Here is a 19,369-nt window from a genome sequence, read left to right on the forward strand (position 1 = left end):
AGCTAGACCATGGAAGTATCTGGATGAAGATTAACCAAAAAGAAAAATAAAATCAAAATCAGCTTTCTAAGCTGGTAGAAAAAGCTGCTGAGGAAAGGCAGTACCACCCTGTTCCCTGACAGCATTGTGCTGAGCTTCTTCAACTATATTCTTGCATTCAGAAGTAAATTTTTATTACAAATTTGTTAATTTTAATAATTAATTGTTTCAGTTAACTAAGTTCTAAGTTATTGTTCACTGTTTATAGAAGGAAGGAAGAGAGGGATGGGAGGAGGGAGGGAGGGAGGAAAGAAAGTTGGTTAGAAGGAATGGAATACATGCATAAAGAAAAAAAATCCACTGCCTAAGAAAAGAGCTGCGGCTGTATGAAATTATGCAGTGAGATGATTTTGAACAACGGTAAAAATACAGCAAATTTTAAAAAGTAAGTGTTCATAAAATGATCAATCTGGCTTTAATACCCTTTTGATTACGGCTTTGTGATCCAAGCAATACCACCTGCTATGAGGAACAATAATCAGACTGGGCATTAGTGTTATTAATAAAATGTGATATTTTTTTCTTATTTGAGTGTTCATAGCAAAACATGTAGGCTTTTAAATGTGTAACTAAATGTTACCTGCCGCCCCTGCTGGCTTCACTGTAAACAGTGCCAATTCCTCAACAAATTTTCTTTGAGTAATGCTGTGCTGTACTCAGCAAATGATTCTTAAAGCTCTGCAATCAGAAGAAATATGTGTTGAGTTTCGCACAGTCTTTAAAGCAGTAGAAACATTAACCACCTTCTTAGTTGCAAAATGCACACATTACCCCTTCGGATTTTGAGGCAGGAGTCTGAACAGCTTGTCAGTGAAGAAATACTATCCAAGCAACCCATGCCAGAACCCTCTGTAGAATGTACAGTACTTTACTACACACAGGAGGGGTATGTTTTATTGCCAATAAAAATATGATTTCATTAAGGACCTTTATCATATGCAACATTACATAAACTATCATTTTTACACTGCACAAATTCTCATTGAGATCAATTGGGCAAGTGTCCAACCCCCAGACTAGGGATGCTCCGTAATAAACAGAATATGAAACAGCAAAAATAGTTGTATTTCAAATAAATTATGACTTCTAGCTAATGTCTAGCATTGCCTTGTGAAGGATCGCATTTCCCCACTGAAGTCTGAAGTCATGGTTCCATAGCCCAGAAGGCCTCTGAGTACTCTCAGGTGTGTCTCACAGGGCTCTTCCATCCCAGAATGATGCTGAGGATTGCAAAAGAAGTTCCACATCAAGCAAAAGGCAGGTTTTCAGGGCAGCAGTTCCCAAGTAACAGAAAATATCTTTTCTGTCCACATTCCCTGAGAAAAATGGAAGAGACAATAGTTAGTAGACACTACTAATGGTATTGCACTGTATTATATTTTAATATGCTCCCCATTATTCTTCAAGTATGGTGCATTTGATGCAATACCAGTGCTTATCTACCTAAATCCTGTAATATCAGTGATTCAGGCTCTCTATTCAGTTCTGTAGAGTTACAAGAAATTAAAATACTGTGCACATATTTTAATATAAAAATGACAGCTATGTAACTGTCCTGGGCTCAGCAGTAGCAGTCATGTTTTTCCTTTGTGTTAGCTGGTGCAGTGCTGTGTTTTGACTTCCAGCCTGAGAACAGTGTTGGTGAAGCCGATGTTTTCGGTTGTTGCTAAGTGATGTTTACCCTGACCAAGGACTTTGTGAGGCTCATGCTCTGCCAGGGAGGAGGGGAAGCTGTGAGGAAGCAGAGATGGGGCGCCTGACCCAGGCTAGCCAGGGAGGTATTCCATACCACAGCACGTCATGGCCGGGGTGGGGGGTAACTGGGAGTTACCTGGAAGGACACGGGCTTCCGGGTGGGACTCGTTTTCTTGGCCGGTGGTATCGTATTCTCTTCCCTTGTTATTTTCCCTTATCATTGTTGTAGTTGGTGGTAGCGGTGGTGATTTGTGTTGTACATTGGTTGCTGGACTGTTCTTGTCTCAACCCGTGGGAGTTGCACTTTTTCGATCCTCCTCCCCGTTCCTCCGGGAGCGGGGAAGGGGAGAGCCCCGGTGGGGGGGGGAGAATGGTCCTACCTGGAGCCTCTGGCAGAAAGCTCCAGGGGAGACTCGAGGTCGACCCCTCGGCTTTTGGAGTCGGGGATATAAAGGATCTGAGGCCAGCTATACCCCAACTGAGAAAGAGATACTGGCAGCCTATGAAGGGGTTCGAGCTGCTTCGGAAGTGATTGGCACTGAAGCACAGCTCCTCCTGGCACCCCGGTTGCCTGTGCTGGGCTGGATGTTCAAAGGCAGGGTCTCCTCTACACATCATGCAACTGATGCTACATGGAGTAAATGGGCTGCACTAATTACACAACGAACTCGAATAGGAAATCTCAGTCGTCCAGGCATTCTAGAAGTCTTCATGGACTGGCCAGAGGGCAAAGATTTCGGAATGTCACCAGAGGAGGAGGTGATGCGCCCTGAAGAGGCCCCACCATATAATAAACTGTCAGAAAGTGAAAAGCAGTATGCCTTGTTTACTGATGGCTCTTGCCGTATTGTGGGAAAGCATCGGAGATGGAAGGCAGCTCTATGGAGTCCTGGACGACAAGTTGCAGAAACTGCTGACGGAGAGGGTGAATCGAGTCAGTTTGCCGAGGTGAAAGCCACCCAGCTGGCCCTGGACATTGCTGAACGAGAAAAGTGGCCAGTACTTTATCTCTATACTGACTCATGGATGGTGGCAAATGCCCTGTGGGGGTGGTTGAAGCAATGGAAGCAGAGCAACTGGCAACGCAGAGGTAAACCCATCTGGGCTGCTGCACTGTGGAAAGATATTGCTGCCAGGGTGCAGAACCTGGTGGTGAAGGTACGTCATGTAGATGCCCATGTACCCAAGAGTCGGGCCACTGAGGAACACCAGAACAACCAACAAGTCGATAAAGCGGCTAAGATTGAAGTGGCTCAGATGGACTTAGATTGGCAACATAAAGGTGAATTATTTTTGGCCCGGTGGGCCAATGACACTTCAGGCCATCAGGGCAGAGATGCAACATATAGATGGGCCCGTGACCGAGGGGTGGACTTAACAATGGACACTATTGCCCAGGTTATTCATGAGTGTGAAACATGTGCTGCAATTAAACAAGCCAAGCGGTTAAAGCCTCTTTGGTATGGAGGACGATGGTTGAAGTATAAATATGGGGAGGCCTGGCAGATTGACTATATCACACTGCCACCAACCCGCCAAGGCAAGCGCCATGTGCTTACCATGGTGGAAGAAACCACCGGGTGGCTGGAAACACATGCTGTGCCCCATGCCACTGCCCGGAACACCATCCTGGGCCTTGAGAAACAGATTTTGTGGCGACACGGCACCCCAGAGAGAATTGAGTCAGACAATGGGACTCATTTCCGGAATAACCTTATAGATATTTGGGCCAAGGAGCGTGGCATTGAGTGGGTATATCACATCCCCTACCATGCACCAGCCTCTGGGAAAATCGAACGGTACAATGGGCTGTTAAAAACTACACTGAGAGCAATGGGTGGGGGAACTTTCAAGCATTGGGATACACACTTACCAAAGGCCACCTGGTTGGTCAACACCAGAGGATCTGCCAACAGGGCTGGCCCAGCCCAGTCAGAACTTTTACATATTGTAGAGGGGGGACAAAGTTCCCGTGGTGCATATGAAGAATTCGCTGGGGAAGACAGTCTGGGTAATTCCTGCTTCAGGTAAAGGCAAACCCACTCGTGGGATTGCTTTTGCTCAGGGACCTGGATATACTTGGTGGGTAATGCGGGAAGATGGGGAAGTCCGATGTATACCTCAAGGGGATTTGATTTTAGGGGAAAACAGCCAGTGAACTCAATTGTATGCTGTTGCCTGCTGTGTAATGCTTTTATAGCCCATCAACTAGATGTCTCCAGGTCACCAGCGACTGGCCCTGACTTTCCTCCAGCCATCATCCCAACAGAGAATGAACTTTGAACATCATGGACCGAATGGACTCGGCAGCATTATAGGGATTGGTCCATGCACTAAGAAAATGATTTTTCCTCTTGGTCTGTATGTATATGGATGTATATATGTGGGAGAGCGATGGTGTATTGAAAGTGTGGGATCTGAGCACGACGTGAATGGTATGGAATAAGGGATGGATAATGCCCTGGGTTCAGCAGTAGCAGTCATGTTTTTCCTTTGTGTTAGCTGGTGCAGTGCTGTGTTTTGACTTCCAGCCTGAGAACAGTGTTGGTGAAGCCGATGTTTTCGGTTGTTGCTAAGTGATGTTTACCCTGACCAAGGACTCTGTGAGGCTCATGCTCTGCCAGGGAGGAGGGGAGGCTGTGAGGAAGCAGAGACGGGGCGCCTGACCCGGGCTGGCCGGGGAGGTATTCCATACCACAGCACGTCATGGCCGGGGTGGGGGTAACTGGGAGTTACCCGGAAGGACACGGGCTTCCGGGTGGAACTCGTTCTCTTGGCCGGTGGTATCGTATTCTCTTCCCTTGTTATTTTCCCTTATCATTGTTGTAGTTGATAGTAGCGGTGGTGATTTGTGTTGTACATTGGTTGCTGGACTGTTCTTGTCTCAACCCGTAGGAGTTGCACTCTTTCGATCCTCCTCCCCATTCCTCCGGGAGCGGGGAAGCGGAGAGCCCCGGTGGGGGGGGGGACACGGACCTCGATTGTTGTCAGCTCGGCACCACTCACTGGGAGTGAGTGAACAAGTTACCTGACTGGGTTTAAACCACGACAGTAAGTGACTTATTTACTCTGATGAAGACTGTCTTGCCTAGCTAAGCAGAAGCTAAATTCATTTAATTTTCCATATGGATGCTGTGTTTTATTGAGTTCTGTCATCCCTTTAAGGGCTCCTCCTGACTCCTTTCCTTCTGATTCTATCAAGGACTTTTTTTTTGTCACCCCTAGTTTCAACTACTATTAGCTCTCTCTTTACTTTATAGTTGGGATAACAGCACTGCTTGTCTTTCTAGACCATATTCATATAACCTCCTAAGGTCTCCTCTCTCTACGGATGTACAGAAAGAGGGATAGCTCTGATGTTTGCAGACACTTATTCTTACAATGACCAAAATGAAGAACAGATGAGTACAGCAAAGATGGGTCTTCTAGATTACAGCATGAAGCATGAAGATGAGAAGTTTCACAGCAACAGATGAAGTTGATTTGATCTGAGGTTAAGGAAATCAGTAAAAGACAGTTTCAATTTCTGCATTCAGTTGCAGAGCACAAAGAAGAAACATATTTATTCAAATTGCATTTAGGCATAGAGGTGTAGAATTTGTGTAAACCACGGGGTCCCTCTATAGTCAACAAGGGTGAGATTCACTTGACCAAGTGTAAATGTCCTTAATGGAAGCATCTACAGTTAAATCAATGATAAGAACATCCCGTATATAACCAAGAGAGAGAAAAAGGCAACTGAAAATGAATTTCTAAATTTAGTCAGAAGAATTATGCCCCAAAAATGTTTATTTCCCCACATTAATTTAACAGGAAACCTTACTATCTGCATTGTAGACCTCTAACAACAGGTGAGATGAATCACAGTAAGAGTCAAAGGTGCCTCTGGGGTGGAATGAAGTACCCACTGGAGAATAGTGTGTGTGGCTGGAGATGTCTTTCTCTGTCCCTATTTTTCTTTACTGACTTTAATTGTAAAATATACTACTATTTAGTAGTAGAATATGGATACTACTCTTTAGTAGTAAAATATGGATAAACCTATGTCAAGTATCTGACTTTAAAACTCAATATGTTGTCTGGGAAGTGTACAAGCCATAAATTTCATACATAATACGACAGTCACAAAAATTTAGTACCTAAGTCCATGTTTAGATTATAGTTTTTCAATTCTTTCAAAGTTACTGAGTTCACCCAGCTGTCTTTGTTCTCTGTGGAAAACATGTTCCCAGAACTTATACCTAAACTGTGTTTTTAAGAGGTCCATTAAATGTTAATAAGATACAGTGCCAATGTAATCTAATACATGTAAACAAATGACAAACTATTGAAATTAAAATAATGCAAACCAGATACAGCAATGAATTCTCTGAAATATTCTAAACGTGGTACCTTACCCAGAGGTTAGTACTAGGGCAGTCTTTTGTCTTCATCATAGACCTGTATGTAAAGAATACAGATTGAAGGAGGTGATCCTGCCCCTCTACTCTGCTCTCATGAGACCTCACTTGGAGTATTGTGTGCAGTTCTGGTGTCCTCAACATAAAAAGGACATGGAACTGTTGGAACAAGTCCAGAGGAGGCCACGAGGATGATCAGGGGACTGGAGCAGCACCCGTATGATGATAGGCTGAGGAAGCTGGGGCTGCTCGGCCTGGAGAAGGCTGCTTGGAGACCTCATAGCAGCCTTCCAGTATCTGAAGGGGGTCTATAGGGATGCTGGGGAGGGACTCTTCATTAGAGACTGTGGTGATAGGGCAAGGAGGAACAGGTTCAGGCTTAAACAGGGGAAGTTTAGATTGTATATAAGGAAGAAATTCTTTCCTGTTAGGGTGGTGAGGCACTGGAATGGGTTGCCCAGCAAAGTTATGAATGCTCCATCCCTGGCAGTGTTCAAGGCCAGGCTGGACAGAGCCTTGAGTGACATGGTTTTGTGTGAGGTGTCCCTGCCCATTCCAGGAGGGTTGGAACTTGATGATCTTAAGGTCCTTTCCAACCCTAACTATTCTATGATTCTATGAAAAAGCAAGACCTTGGCAAATCTGTGGATGACATTAAATCAGAGATAGAAAAAAGGAAGGTATCATGTAAGACAGTGCATGTTAAAGTGTCAGTCCAGAAAGACCCTGACAGTTTTGAGAACTGGGCCAGCAGAAATCTCATAGAATTCAGTAATGGGAAGTGCAAATCGCTGTGCCCAGGTGGACTAGCTTTATCCAGAAGTACAAGCTGGGTAATGACAGGTCAAGTAGTAGCCATGCCTGTAGAGAGTTACTGTCAGCACCAGCCTGAGCATCAGACAGCTATGTCTGATGTTTGCTCTCAGTCCAAATAGTACAAACTTCATCCTGGGATAGCTTAGAGTGAGTGCCATCAGCAGAAGAGAAGGTGGTGGGCCACCATTACCATTTACCACTGATGAGGCAAGACCAGCAACACCAGTTTTTACATCGCCTAGTTCAAGAAAAATATTGAGACACTGGAGAGAGTCCAGTGAAGGACTGCCAAAATGATGAGGGACTTTGAGCTCATGGCCCATAACAAAAGGCTGAGGGAAATGGGGTTTTTAGTCTGGTGAAGGTAAGACTGAGGGAAATTCTAACAGCTATCAGCAGCTGCTTGAAGGAGAGTTACAGAAGCAGCAGAGTGAAACTCCGCTTGGTAACAACAGATGGTGTAACAAGGAGCAACAGTCACAGTTCCTGGCTTGAGACATTCTGCCTGGACATGAGGAAAATCTGTTTCAGTGTTACAGCAGTGCAGCCTTGCCACAGGCTGCCGAGAGAGGCTGTCAAATCTCCATCCTTGTAGGCTTTCAAGGCTTAGCTCAGTAAAGCCATGCAGCCATCATCTATTGTCAGCAACAGCCCTGCTTCAGGCAAGAAGTTGAACAAGAGACTCCAGAACTTCCTTCTAACCACTTATGTGACTCTAAAAATTCCACATAGTCCTGATGTGTAGGAAAAATTGGAATGAACGAGGATTTGATTTTCAGAAGTTCATTAAGTAATTTCAAAACCTTTTAAAATTACACAAGTTATGAAAATGGTAACAGATTTGTATCCTCTTCCTCTTTTTCTACCTTCCTTCTACCAGGACAGATTAACTGATAGATAAGGCACACAAGGAGTGAAGTCCAGCTGCCTGAACTTTGGTATTCAGGACCACATTGCTCATATGTTTTGTGATATCAGAAACACCCCACTGGGACTAGCAGATGTGAAACAAGGTTTACGGAGTCCCAAGCCCTTCTAGGGAGGTAGCTTGAAACCTGTATTTAGAAGAGTGCATCCCACCCTGTTTGTCAAATAATTAACTGTACACCTGAGAAGACACAGTGCCAGAATAGCTAGAATAACATTTTGGTAGAGCTTGTTTGTTAAAATGTGTCAGTTGTGATGAACATTTAATGCTAGCAATAATTTGCTACTGCTGATTAAAACATAAAACTGCAATATCTCATTTAAAGACTTTTTTGAGGTCTTAGGATAGTTCCTCAAGTATTTATCATCAAATACACAGTGAAAAGGATTTATGAATACGTTGGGGAGCACTACTGTATTTTAACAACTATTTTCATTTAACCCTGTAATCTGTGTATTCAAGAGTGACACCAATGATTACAAATAACAGACATTCAAATTAATAATTGTAATACCAAAAATTTGGAAAGAATGGAAAGACAAAAGATTATCTGGGCAGGTTATAATTTGCTGGTTTGCAATCATAATTTGAAGGAGAAGTTAAACAGCCAAAGAAAAACAGAAGATAATCATAGCTTTTTATTTCCAAGATATCGTGTTCACAGTATTTTTCAGCAGTTTTGAGTGTTGAAAAGACTGGAGTTGCAATAGTTAAGACATAAAGAAAATATTTATTATGAAAACCTCAACATGAATCAGACAAATAGCTGTTATTATGCCCACACTCCAGAGAGGAAAGGGATTCAAGTGTTGCCAAAAACACTGAGAAAATAAAGGGTTTAGCTAAAACATAGGGACTGCTAGAATTTACATAATTAATTCCATATTTAAACACCTGTATTGTTTTTTCTTCTTTTGGTTGCTTGGGGTTTTTTATTATTTTATTTTTCTATAATATAAATGGTCCAGACACCAACAGAGACATAAAGAAATTCTTTCCTGTTAGGGTGGTGAGGCACTGGAATGGGTTGCCCAGGGAGGTTGTGAATGCTCCATCCCTGGCAGTGTTCAAGACCAGGTTGGACAGAGCCTTGGGTGATATGGTTTAGTGTGAGGTGTTCCTGCCCATGGCAGAGGGGTTGGAACTAGATGATCTTAAGGTCCTTTTGCAACCCTAACTATTCTATGATTCTATGATTCTATGACTCAATCAATGCTTACTATACTCAGCAGAAAGCGCAGACTCAGATATGATGGTACACATAGGCACCTTTCAGTTGTACTTATTTATCCATGGATTTTTGGGGAGTTTGTTTGTTTGTTTTCTAGCTTGTTCCAATTCTGAGTTTGATTTGGTTCGATTAAATAAAATATTCTTGTGAAAACATGATTTTTGTTTGACCAGGTCTTCACAGAGTTATTTATTGGACCAAAATTGTGTGAACATCACTCCTACTCTCTTTCATTTCCTTGATTCTGGAACGAACCACACAAACACACAACTCTGTGAATTGCTCTCAAAAGACATTAAAAAGCTTAGAAAACTGTAAATGACTGTTTACAAAGAGAGGAGATCATCTCAGATGGGGATACCAAGTATTAAACGTCACAGCTGAAACAGCAACACTAACACTTGGACCAGCATGCAATCAGTGTTTGCATTTTAAAACTTCCCTTCAAAACTCCAGCAGTAAAAAGCAAGTGGTAACTTTTAGTGACCTTCAGCAGTAGCACTCCTATCTTTAGGGAATTGAGATTGATTTTCCACAGCCAGCAGTGCAAAGACCTTTTACCTGGGAGCGTACAATGGTATGGAGGTCAGAGGATTTGAAGGCAGCAACTTTTACAGGGTTAGACTTCAGCTATGTGGTGTTTACAGCTACCAATTAATGACTGCCATTTTAAACCCTGGAGTCACCTGCAATTTCAAAACAGATTAAGCAAAGTTCTCAGGGGAGCAATTCTCTCAAGTGAAGTATCAGACTCAAAAGAGTCTGGAAGGAGGCAATATATATATCAAAGCTAATAATGAATTACCAGTGCACTTAGTGCTGGATCTGAAGTCTTCGCACGGTACAGCCAAAGTATGTGCTGTTCTCTGTTCATAATAGTGATACTTCTTGAGGATAGTGGGCTAATGCAAAGGAAGAAACAAAGTTGAACTGTCTGATCCATGGATTTTCAGGTTAGGGACAGCTGTATGTCTTTTTTTAAGAATAATTTAGGGTCCCATTTCTCTTTTTTTCTCAGAGTCCCACACTGTCTGAAGCAATCTTGCTCTTAGGTAGACAGTTTAATAATGCTATGTACTTCCACTCCATCACCATTTTCCCCAAATATCTTTGAAATTCTGAGCCTGTTCTAATGTAAAACTAGATTATCATTCCATCAGAAAAGAACAAGAGCAGAAGGAAAGTCTTACATTGCTGTATAAACCCATGAAGAGGAAATGCTGCTCATACAGAATATAATGAAATATCGAAGAAGACACAGAAGCAGTTTACTACAGTAATGCCCCTGTCTTGAAGCATAAACCTTTGGCTTTGATATAATGCACTTAGGAAATTTAGTCTTTCCTTCACCTGCTTTCATCCTGTGCTGCACAGCAGGCTACCTGAAGGGGTGCATTGCCTTTGATTGGAAAGTAATTTATTGTATTCATGCTACCATATGATCTAAACTACTGTAGATGCAGTGGTTATGTGACTGAATATAAATGAATGAATTAATTTACATGTGACACTTGTCTTCTGTAATTTTGTGAAGGGGGTCTAACTTAATGTGTTTAACAATCTCCTGAAGATGTTGCACTAAGGTATTCAGCCCAAGTGATTGACTGCACAGTAAATCCTTTGAATTCAAAAATGTTAAAGTGGCACACAAATCCATGCAGATATATTTTTTAAAACTAGTTTGCCAGCAGGAAAACCCATGCAAATGGAGAGGCTGAGAGCTGCTAATTATTTGAACCACTTAAATAGGGGGAAGTGTTGGGCTGTGTATTTAACAGTTTTGCATTGTGTTAATCTCTGCTGGCAGCAGAGTCAATAAAAGCTCTACAGGGAGTCTGAGCACAACGTGATTTTTCTAGCCAGATAAATCTTCCCCATCCCCACTATCCTTATTTTCCTCCTGACAATGCATTTAACAATCAGAATAAATGTGTAATTGAGATCTATGCTGCAGAGTGAATTTGATCTGAAAACATTATGCGGGAAACAGCCACAAGAGAAGGTTCAAGTTCTGTATGAGTTGTATGCAGTTCTCATTGCTCTGGGAGAAGGCATTCTCATCTAGAAAGCAGGAATGTGCATCAGTCAGGAAACTGTTTGACTTCCAAATGCATTTCTGATTCCAGTCCAGTAGCTGCAAGGCTTTCCTGAAGAAAAAAAGAAATCCAATTGCTAACAGCTGTGGTATTATCTCAGGTGTTTATTGCCTGTGTTCATCCTAATTGGAAACAAGAACAACAAACCCTGATCACAGATATCACTTTGGATGAAAAGTGGAAATGAAATGGCAGAAACAAGAGGGAAAATAGACTGGATGAAAAATAGCAATTTCCTAATAGCATCTTTCCATGTAGGCTGCCAAATCTTGCCCCAGAGGCACTTGCTAAGATGATGACTATAAGACTATAAACCAAAACAGGCCTTCCTGAATCACTCAGTCTCTTGATGTTACATTCAGCCATATTTAGAATCTTGTTACAAGTTTCTTCTCATTATCTTTAACAAAATCTACCTTAAACAGAGTTGGGTTTCTCTCCCCAGTTTGAGGAGCTTTGGAAAGCAAAATGTGAGCATGAACTTTCAGCACGTATGAAATTCTACCTAGTAGAAATCCAGGTAGTGTGTCTTAGCCATGCATGCTGAGACAGTTATATCTGTCTGGCCTGTAGTCTGTGCTCTGGTTTCCCACTAAATTTGAAATCACTTTTGAGGTCTCTGCATATTTCCAGGACAATGGCCTGAGCTCATAATGTGTACATAACAAACAAACAAAACAAAACAAAACAACCAACCAGAAAAAGGCCATGTATAAGCCTCACAATAGAAGTCAGAATAAAGCATTTGTTAGTAATTGTGCTCATCTGGTACTATTAGGACTCTATAATCAGGTTAAAGTTCAGACATGCCAGAGACTGTTTTGGCATCTGTCCTAAGACTTAAATTCTTTTGATTTTGTTCTAATATACATAAGTAAATGAGAACCTGCACATTAAAAGTGCAGACAAAAACCAAATGTTAAGAATTACTCAGAAAGCAACACAAAGCAAGCTGACTTTGAATAAAACTGTATTTCAACCATATCTAGACTGCTGGGTGCAGTTCTGGTTCCTACAGCCCAAAAGGGTGCTGCAGAAATATTAGAGATTCAGACAACAACCTGGATGATGTGCACTGTGATACTCTAGGGGACAAACCAAAGTTCTGCCTGTTGGCTGAAGAGCTGTCTGTCCAGTGGGCGACTGATCCTGGGCAGCACAGCAGCACTTTTAATCATCCAAAATGCCCTCAGAAGATGGATTCTTCTGCTTTGGAAGACTCCTTATCAATCAGGTTACTGCCCAGAAAAAAAAAAAGTTGTTTTTTTTTTTTTTTTTCTTCTCTGCAGGCTGTGGGGGTTTGAATTCCTAGTTCTTGGTTGTTCGCTTCCATTCCTTTCCCTTCCTTTCCCTTCCCTGGGAAGACAGAGAGTTATTTCATCAGTATTACAGAGGGAATGTCTATATTTTTTGGTAAAATGGGAAGGTCTGTTCTTCTGTGTCTGCTTTTTGGAAATACTGCAAGTAGTAGGAAAAAGGTGCAAGTAGAGAGAAGTGAGTACGAAGGAATAAGTCGTGCTGCTCAGCAGAGGCAGAGGTCCTTTTCCTTGTGGGAAATAGGAATTCTTGTTATAAACTAGGTCTCTCACAAGTATTGTCCAGTCATACTCTACTCACCTGCTTTTGATTTCTTTAGTTGGATTAATTACCATGTACAAGAGTCAAGAATCAGATCTGGTCTGTACATCCCCCCCTTTCAGCTGCCTGGCCCCCATTCTATTTCCAAGGTTCCTTGTAAGAAAGTCCTGTCAAAAGCACAGGTCTGCATCAAAGGTAACAATATTTTGGTGCACTAGCTGCAATGCTGCACTGCAAGCTATCTCATTTGGTGAAATTACAGTACAATTAATTGCTACATTAAAATTGAATTTGCATAAGGGTACTTATGACATTCCCATTAAAATCACATTAGTTCATCATGATTAACACTCTTTCACTGAGCACAGAGCAAATTAAACTATGGATGTTTTGTTATACCTGTGCCCAGAAAAGCAACTTCCTGAAGTAGATAGGGAACATGCATTGTTTCTGTCATAAGATGACTATTCAGCATGTGTTTCAAACCAGAGCAGGTGAAAAGTGGATAGGCTCTCTGCAAATAAAAACAGAAGAAATTTATAATTCACAAGAATGGCGAAGTGACTCAAAACCACACTTTCTTTTTCTATGATCAAAAGAGTAAAAGCCAGGACCATTTCCAAAAATAATTTAATGAGGTTTTTTTTGTTGTTTTTTTTTTTTTAAACAGTGGGGCTAATTATGTTGAATTTGCTAAAAGTCTTACTTTCAGGCCAATGACAGCAGAGATCAATGGATGCTGAACACACAAATCCTTCACTTCTTCAGCCAATGTTTAGCTGTGATTCACTGGTGTGATAGTTTTGACTAAGCTTTGCAGAATGCAACTCCTGAAATCAAGAGGAAATGCAAAAATACATAAATCCTTTGCTAGTATCAATTCCCACAGAGCACAAGTGGCCCCAGCCTGTAGGGAGGAAATGGGATGGGATGGGATGGGATGGGATGGAAGGGGAGGGGAGGGGAGGAGAAGAGGAGGAAATGAAGGGAGAGGAAGGCAAGGCAAGGAAATATTGCTGTGATATTAAGAATTACTTGTACAGGAAGGATTCTTCCCAGTACAAGAGAGACATGGACATCCTGGGGTGAGTCCAATAAAGGGCCATAAAGCTGATTTATGGCTTGGAGTATCTGTCTTAAAAGGAGAGGCTAAGGGAGCTTAGACTGTTTCACCAGAGGAAGAGAATAGAGAGCAGGAGAACTTATTGCTGTCTCTGTAGCCACACAGCTGCTGTGAGGCTACTGAGAGGATGGAGAAAGGCTATTCTCAGATAAGCATGGCATTTCATGCTTCAGATAGACATTAACAGGTTAAGCCTCAGCCAAAACTGACCCCGAAAGAGCACAGAAAGCCTCTACTAGCAACTAGCCATCCCAGAAGCCCATCATCCTCTATAGAAAATGTTTCTTTGATGCCATTCCTTTGCTGAAATAACTTTGAAGAAAGATAATGTTGACTCAGTAACTACTTGGTGAAAAAACGCTCAAGGCTACTGGTGAGAAAATGATGTTTCCTATCTGAGCTATAGTGTTTTCTGTCCAAACCAAAACCTTAAAATTAGTTAAAAGAAAAAAAAAACAACAAAAAACAAAACCCTCACTATGAGGATCTCTACAGCTCAATACTCTATGAAATCAATAACTTTTGATAAAGGTCAGCTTGTTCAGCTCCAGATTTTTTTAGTTACCTTAATATTTCCTTACACATATACTCTACAGTAGATTTTTGAGCTGCTCAGCAATTGCAATTCTGAAGAACAACTTCCGAAACCTGGAACAGAATATATTTTGATTAACATGTTGACATGCTGACAAGACCAAAGAAGTAGACAAGATATTCATAGATGCTACACAAACCCATTGCAAAAATGCAAATGGCAACAGTAGAATAAAAAGCAAGTTTAAACTTCTTCCTGGTCATATTTTGAGCTATAATGCTGGGGGAATCAATCTCAATTTATTCATAGCAGGTATGAATAATTTGCACTGGTTCTTTGTATGGAATCAATTTTACCTTCTGTCTTCTTCAGTGCTGAAACTCATCATGTTGGCTTATAACTGTCACACAGTTGAAGAAATAATAAAGAGAACCACTTGCAAATGACCCATAACATAAAATATGTTTGGAAAATAATCATCAACTTAGGGAAACACCTTAATAAAAATATATTTATTTTTGTAGAATTTATGAACACAAAGTGAAACCTGTATTCCTGAAATAAAAAAATCCATTTTTTTTGAAAAAATAACCACTATTTTTAAGGTTATGAACTTGGGCAAATGATTACCATATACTTCTTAATTTTCTCAAAAGCCTTCTTTGAACCTGGAGTTTCCTGTATGTATCTCTGACAAGACAAGAATAAATCTTTTCAAGGTCATTAAATAGTAAAATAAAGCCTTTGTGATTTGCTATTGCTCTTTGCTTAATTAAATAGTAACGTTTTCTATTCATATAGACCACTTTTAAAGAGATTAGACTTTCTATGCATGATGCATTTGTTTCACAATAAAATGTAAAAGCTTTAGATCAGTTAAATTCCCCTCTATGTTAATACCCTTTTGAGTCATCAGTAAATTCAAAAGTCCTCCAGGCTGCTATTGTCTCTTTTCTACAATTTCACTAAAACTTGGTATACATAATTTATATATAATGTAACAATATATTGGATATACATAATACAGAAGATGTTTTCCTTTATGCTTTTCTTGGGGAGTTATTCTTGTGTACAGTAAATGAGAGTGGTTTTGTTAACTATGTCCTTGTGAATTTGCTCATTCTCTTCCTTTGGATCACTGTGTAGTTTGAAAGCAGTTTCAGAATTTCAGTGCAAATTGTAAAAGCTGTTTTATTTATTCATCATAATAAAATTACATCTGAAAAAAATCTACAAACTGATTCATTTCCCATTTAAAAGATGACAACTTCTATTAATATTTCTGAAGGTATTTTGAACATTTTTCTCCATGTATTCATGGAAAACTAGCAGATATTTTTCCCTAGTAATACCAAGTGTTTGTTACTGTACAGCTATATTGTCAAGCAATATTCAGCCTTTATTTCACCTTACGTAGCAATGCATTCCTAAATGATTGGATGGACTCCATGTGCTTCTTTGGGAAGCTTGTGTGTAGATAGTGGAAGCACAGTTGTTCAGGACAGATTTTTAAGGACAAGCTAAGGACTTTTTTAGCTGAAAGTTTATTAGCCAGTCCTTTTGTACTGGTAGCTACTAATAGGAAACAGTGACATGCACTGGGGAGGGAAAACTTCCATTTCTTGGGATTAGCACTTATTGCTGGGTAAGGAAATGGTGCAAAGCAAAAGGTGCAGGTGAAGATCAACTCAAAGTCTGGAGAGTGCTGCAAACTGTGATTAGTGTGCCTAAGTCTGCATGGGTGCATAAGCATCCATGAGATGACTTAACTTTCTTCCCACCACCCCCTGTATTATACATTGGCCAGTACAGCTAACATGAAGACAGATTAACAGGGAGTTTCCAAATCACCTGCAAAGAGATGGCAAAGTGTAGTGTGGTCTTCAGTTTTCTGCTCACAGGAGCAGGTCTATCTCTGATACTTTCTACGCTGCTTGCCTCTTCAATTATGAGGCAAAACTGTGACGACCATTACAATATGACAACTATCCAGTGAAATTACCATTTATTCCAAAGGCACAGCTGATATTTAAGTGTCAGACTTTGAAATTCACCAGGAAAACAAATGTATAACTGGTTTGTGTGACTGAAAATATCCCCACAGAAAAGGTATTATATCATCCAAAAATATTGTGGCTCTATAACACTTGCTGCTGGATTTTGTTATAAACTGGGGTATAGTTACTGCAACAGGGTTGTCACATTATTCTTTCTTCCCTACCAAACGTGCCATCAGAAAAACAGTCTAACAGATAGAGAATTGTCTCGCCAACATCTACAAGGATCAGAGTGATAATATGCTACAAACAACCAGAGTGAAAGAAATGTATTTGACTGCTCATTATATTAGCTTCCCTGTTAGAAATATACCTCAGCTCTTAAAGAATCCCCCAATGTATTCATGATTGACATGTATGACATGGTATCAGTCTATTCTCCATAGCACAGTATATTTCTTGACAGCTAATGTGCTTTGCTGCACTGTTATTAGCTGTCTTGCTGCAATGCAGTGTTACACAGAATGCGACTCTGCCCGGTTCAGCCTCTGAATTTGCAGAGTAAATGCTGATTATCATTAACATGATTTTCTAGTACAAGCCACAGCAGCAGTCATATAGTTAATGAAAGCTGTGATTGTCAGCCAAGCTGCATACTGAGCACAATTATTTGAGCCATTAATTGGAGTATAGCATTTCCTCTTGAGATAAAGATTAAAATTTATGCTGATAGATAACTTTAGAGTATGATTGAAAACAGAGATTTTTAAATGCATATGCAAGTCACACCTTTGAGGAGAAGTTGCTGATAATCCTGACAGTTTATCACTGCTGTAATAAGGAGAAATAAAAGCAGAGTTGATGTAAAATAGCAGCATCCAATAGACTGAAAACCAACGCCGTGTTTTCTAGGCAGCTTCTGCAAAATTTCTGCTGCTGTCCACCTGCAGATGGTCTGAGCACCTTTTATGTAAAATCAGCAGGCATAATGAGGTGTTATTAGACACTCAGCAGGAGCCTCTGTCCTTATTTTTCAAAGGAAAAGCTCCACTTGCTGGGCTGATGAAGCATTAGAGTACATTGGCCCAGAGTTTCAGAGGTGCTCAGATAACTAACAAGTATTGATTTCTATGAGCGCTATGCATTTAGACACCAAGATACTAGATCACTGTCACTATACAATCTCTCTGTCTGTAAGGTTTGTATACTGCCATCTAATGATGAATCTGATCATGCCTGTCATGGTAACTTTAGTACCATGAGCTAACATTTTATGTCTACATAAGCTTCATCCCCATCAGCCACAGGTGCGAAGCAGCCCCTGCCTCTCTATGAAAGATTGGCAAAACCCAAGAATGTCACAATTTGCATTTGCCAGCTTGCCCTGCTCTTGACCAGCTGTGAGTTTGGCTGTGTTGGTGCAAGTTCAGGCAGTGGAAGCCTTATCTGTGCCAGCAGCTCTCACTGCCCGGCTACTGGCTGCCAATGGCCAAACTGTGAGGCTGAAGGCAGTGCAGGGGTGGCTGGTAAAGGATGTCCAGGGGCCACCAAGGGGAGCCCTCCAAAGCCAAAATATTGGGGTCACCCTGGAATCTCCTGAGATTAACAAAGATGCAGGATTAACAAATCACCATGCCACTGCCAAACTGCATGCACATGCATAAATAATGCAGACATACACACAGACTCATACAAGTTGCAGCAGTCATTAGTAATCAGCACAGTTAGCCCGTTACTCTACTGCAGGATGAGGATTGGAAGATTAACTTTGTGCCACTTTAGCTAACCCATTTTAACCTTCTAAACTCTCAAAAATCTGGCAGACATGAGCAGTCATCATGAGGAAAGAAACTGCTGAAATTCAGTTTATGTTGCCCTTCAAAAAAATTAAAAAAAAAAACAAGCACCCAAAGACTCAGAGACTGGTGTACCCTGTCATATTTTTTGTCAGCAACATTTTGGACCCAAACCCTTATCTTGTAACACAATTTTCTGTGAATGCAAATACCCAAGGCCTTTACTTTACGTGCTGTAATCTGTATATTGCTCTTAGGCTTCAATAGCTGATGCCAGAAGAGAAGACAGACACCACACTGCCAGAGCAGAGAAAGCTTCAGTAATCCACTCTAGGGAGATATGTAGGTCCTGGGAAGTCAGTGCAGGTACTAATTGCAGGACTGTGCCCTGCAGCAAAATGTTTGTTCTTTAAGACATTGTGTCAAAAGCCTGCAGGGTGGTAATAAATTACTCTAACTTGTAAATGTTGGAGCCCATCTTATAAAGTGTGGTAACCACATGGGCATAATTGGCTCCTGAGCATCCCCTTGCCTATGCACATAACTGTCTGAGTACTGCAGTATTGTACCAAAATATGAGAAGGTCACTAAGTGCATAAAAGACCTGCACCTCAACACCACGTTGTCTATTTCTTTGCTTGTAGCATGTGGCATCTCTCTGAGGCAGGACAGACAGTCCCATTTTTCCTGCGCTGCACAGGAAGCCAGAATGCCTCTCCCAGGTGCAATACTCACCCATAAGCTGAATATATTACTTACCTGGCCTTTGCTGCATTTGTCTTCAGGAGGATCTATCAATCAGCCCCTTCAGCTTGCTTTAGTTCATAGTTTAGATTGAAGAACAAGTTTCCAGACATGGGTCTAGATTTCTCCAGGCTCTGTAATTAAACAGGTAAACCACAGAAGAATAATCAAACAGCATGTCTAAGGGTATTGTTACAAGTTTGAAAAATAGTGCCCAGGAGAGATACAGAACAATAATTGTGATTACAGAATGTCAAAGAGATGCTTGTAAGGTCAGGATTTTTTTGCCGTGGAGGATAGAATTTATAACTGCGTTCTACAGGAAACCTGAGGGATGCAAAGATAGGACAGTATACCCACAGGGCTGTGAGACCCAGAGAAACAGGAAACC

At 41.0% G+C, this 19,369-nt stretch overlaps 1 long non-coding RNA gene across 1 annotated transcript; it reads right to left on the reverse strand.

The window, feature by feature from the left end:
* Nucleotides 1–973: 973 nt before the first annotated feature.
* Nucleotides 974–19,108, reverse strand: LOC134161803 (uncharacterized). Its single transcript, XR_009964096.1, has 3 exons — nt 18,994–19,108; nt 13,490–13,613; nt 974–1,355 (listed from the first exon to the last, which is right to left on the reverse strand). It is a non-coding gene; the product is annotated as an uncharacterized LOC134161803 (long non-coding RNA).
* Between the last annotated feature and the right edge of the window lie 261 nt (nt 19,109–19,369).

Source organism: Pezoporus occidentalis, unplaced genomic scaffold (assembly GCF_034315485.1).
Source record: "Pezoporus occidentalis ecotype Australia unplaced genomic scaffold, CSIRO_AGI_Poc_V1 ctg18, whole genome shotgun sequence".
NCBI classification, from domain to species: Eukaryota; Metazoa; Chordata; class Aves; order Psittaciformes; family Psittacidae; genus Pezoporus; species Pezoporus occidentalis.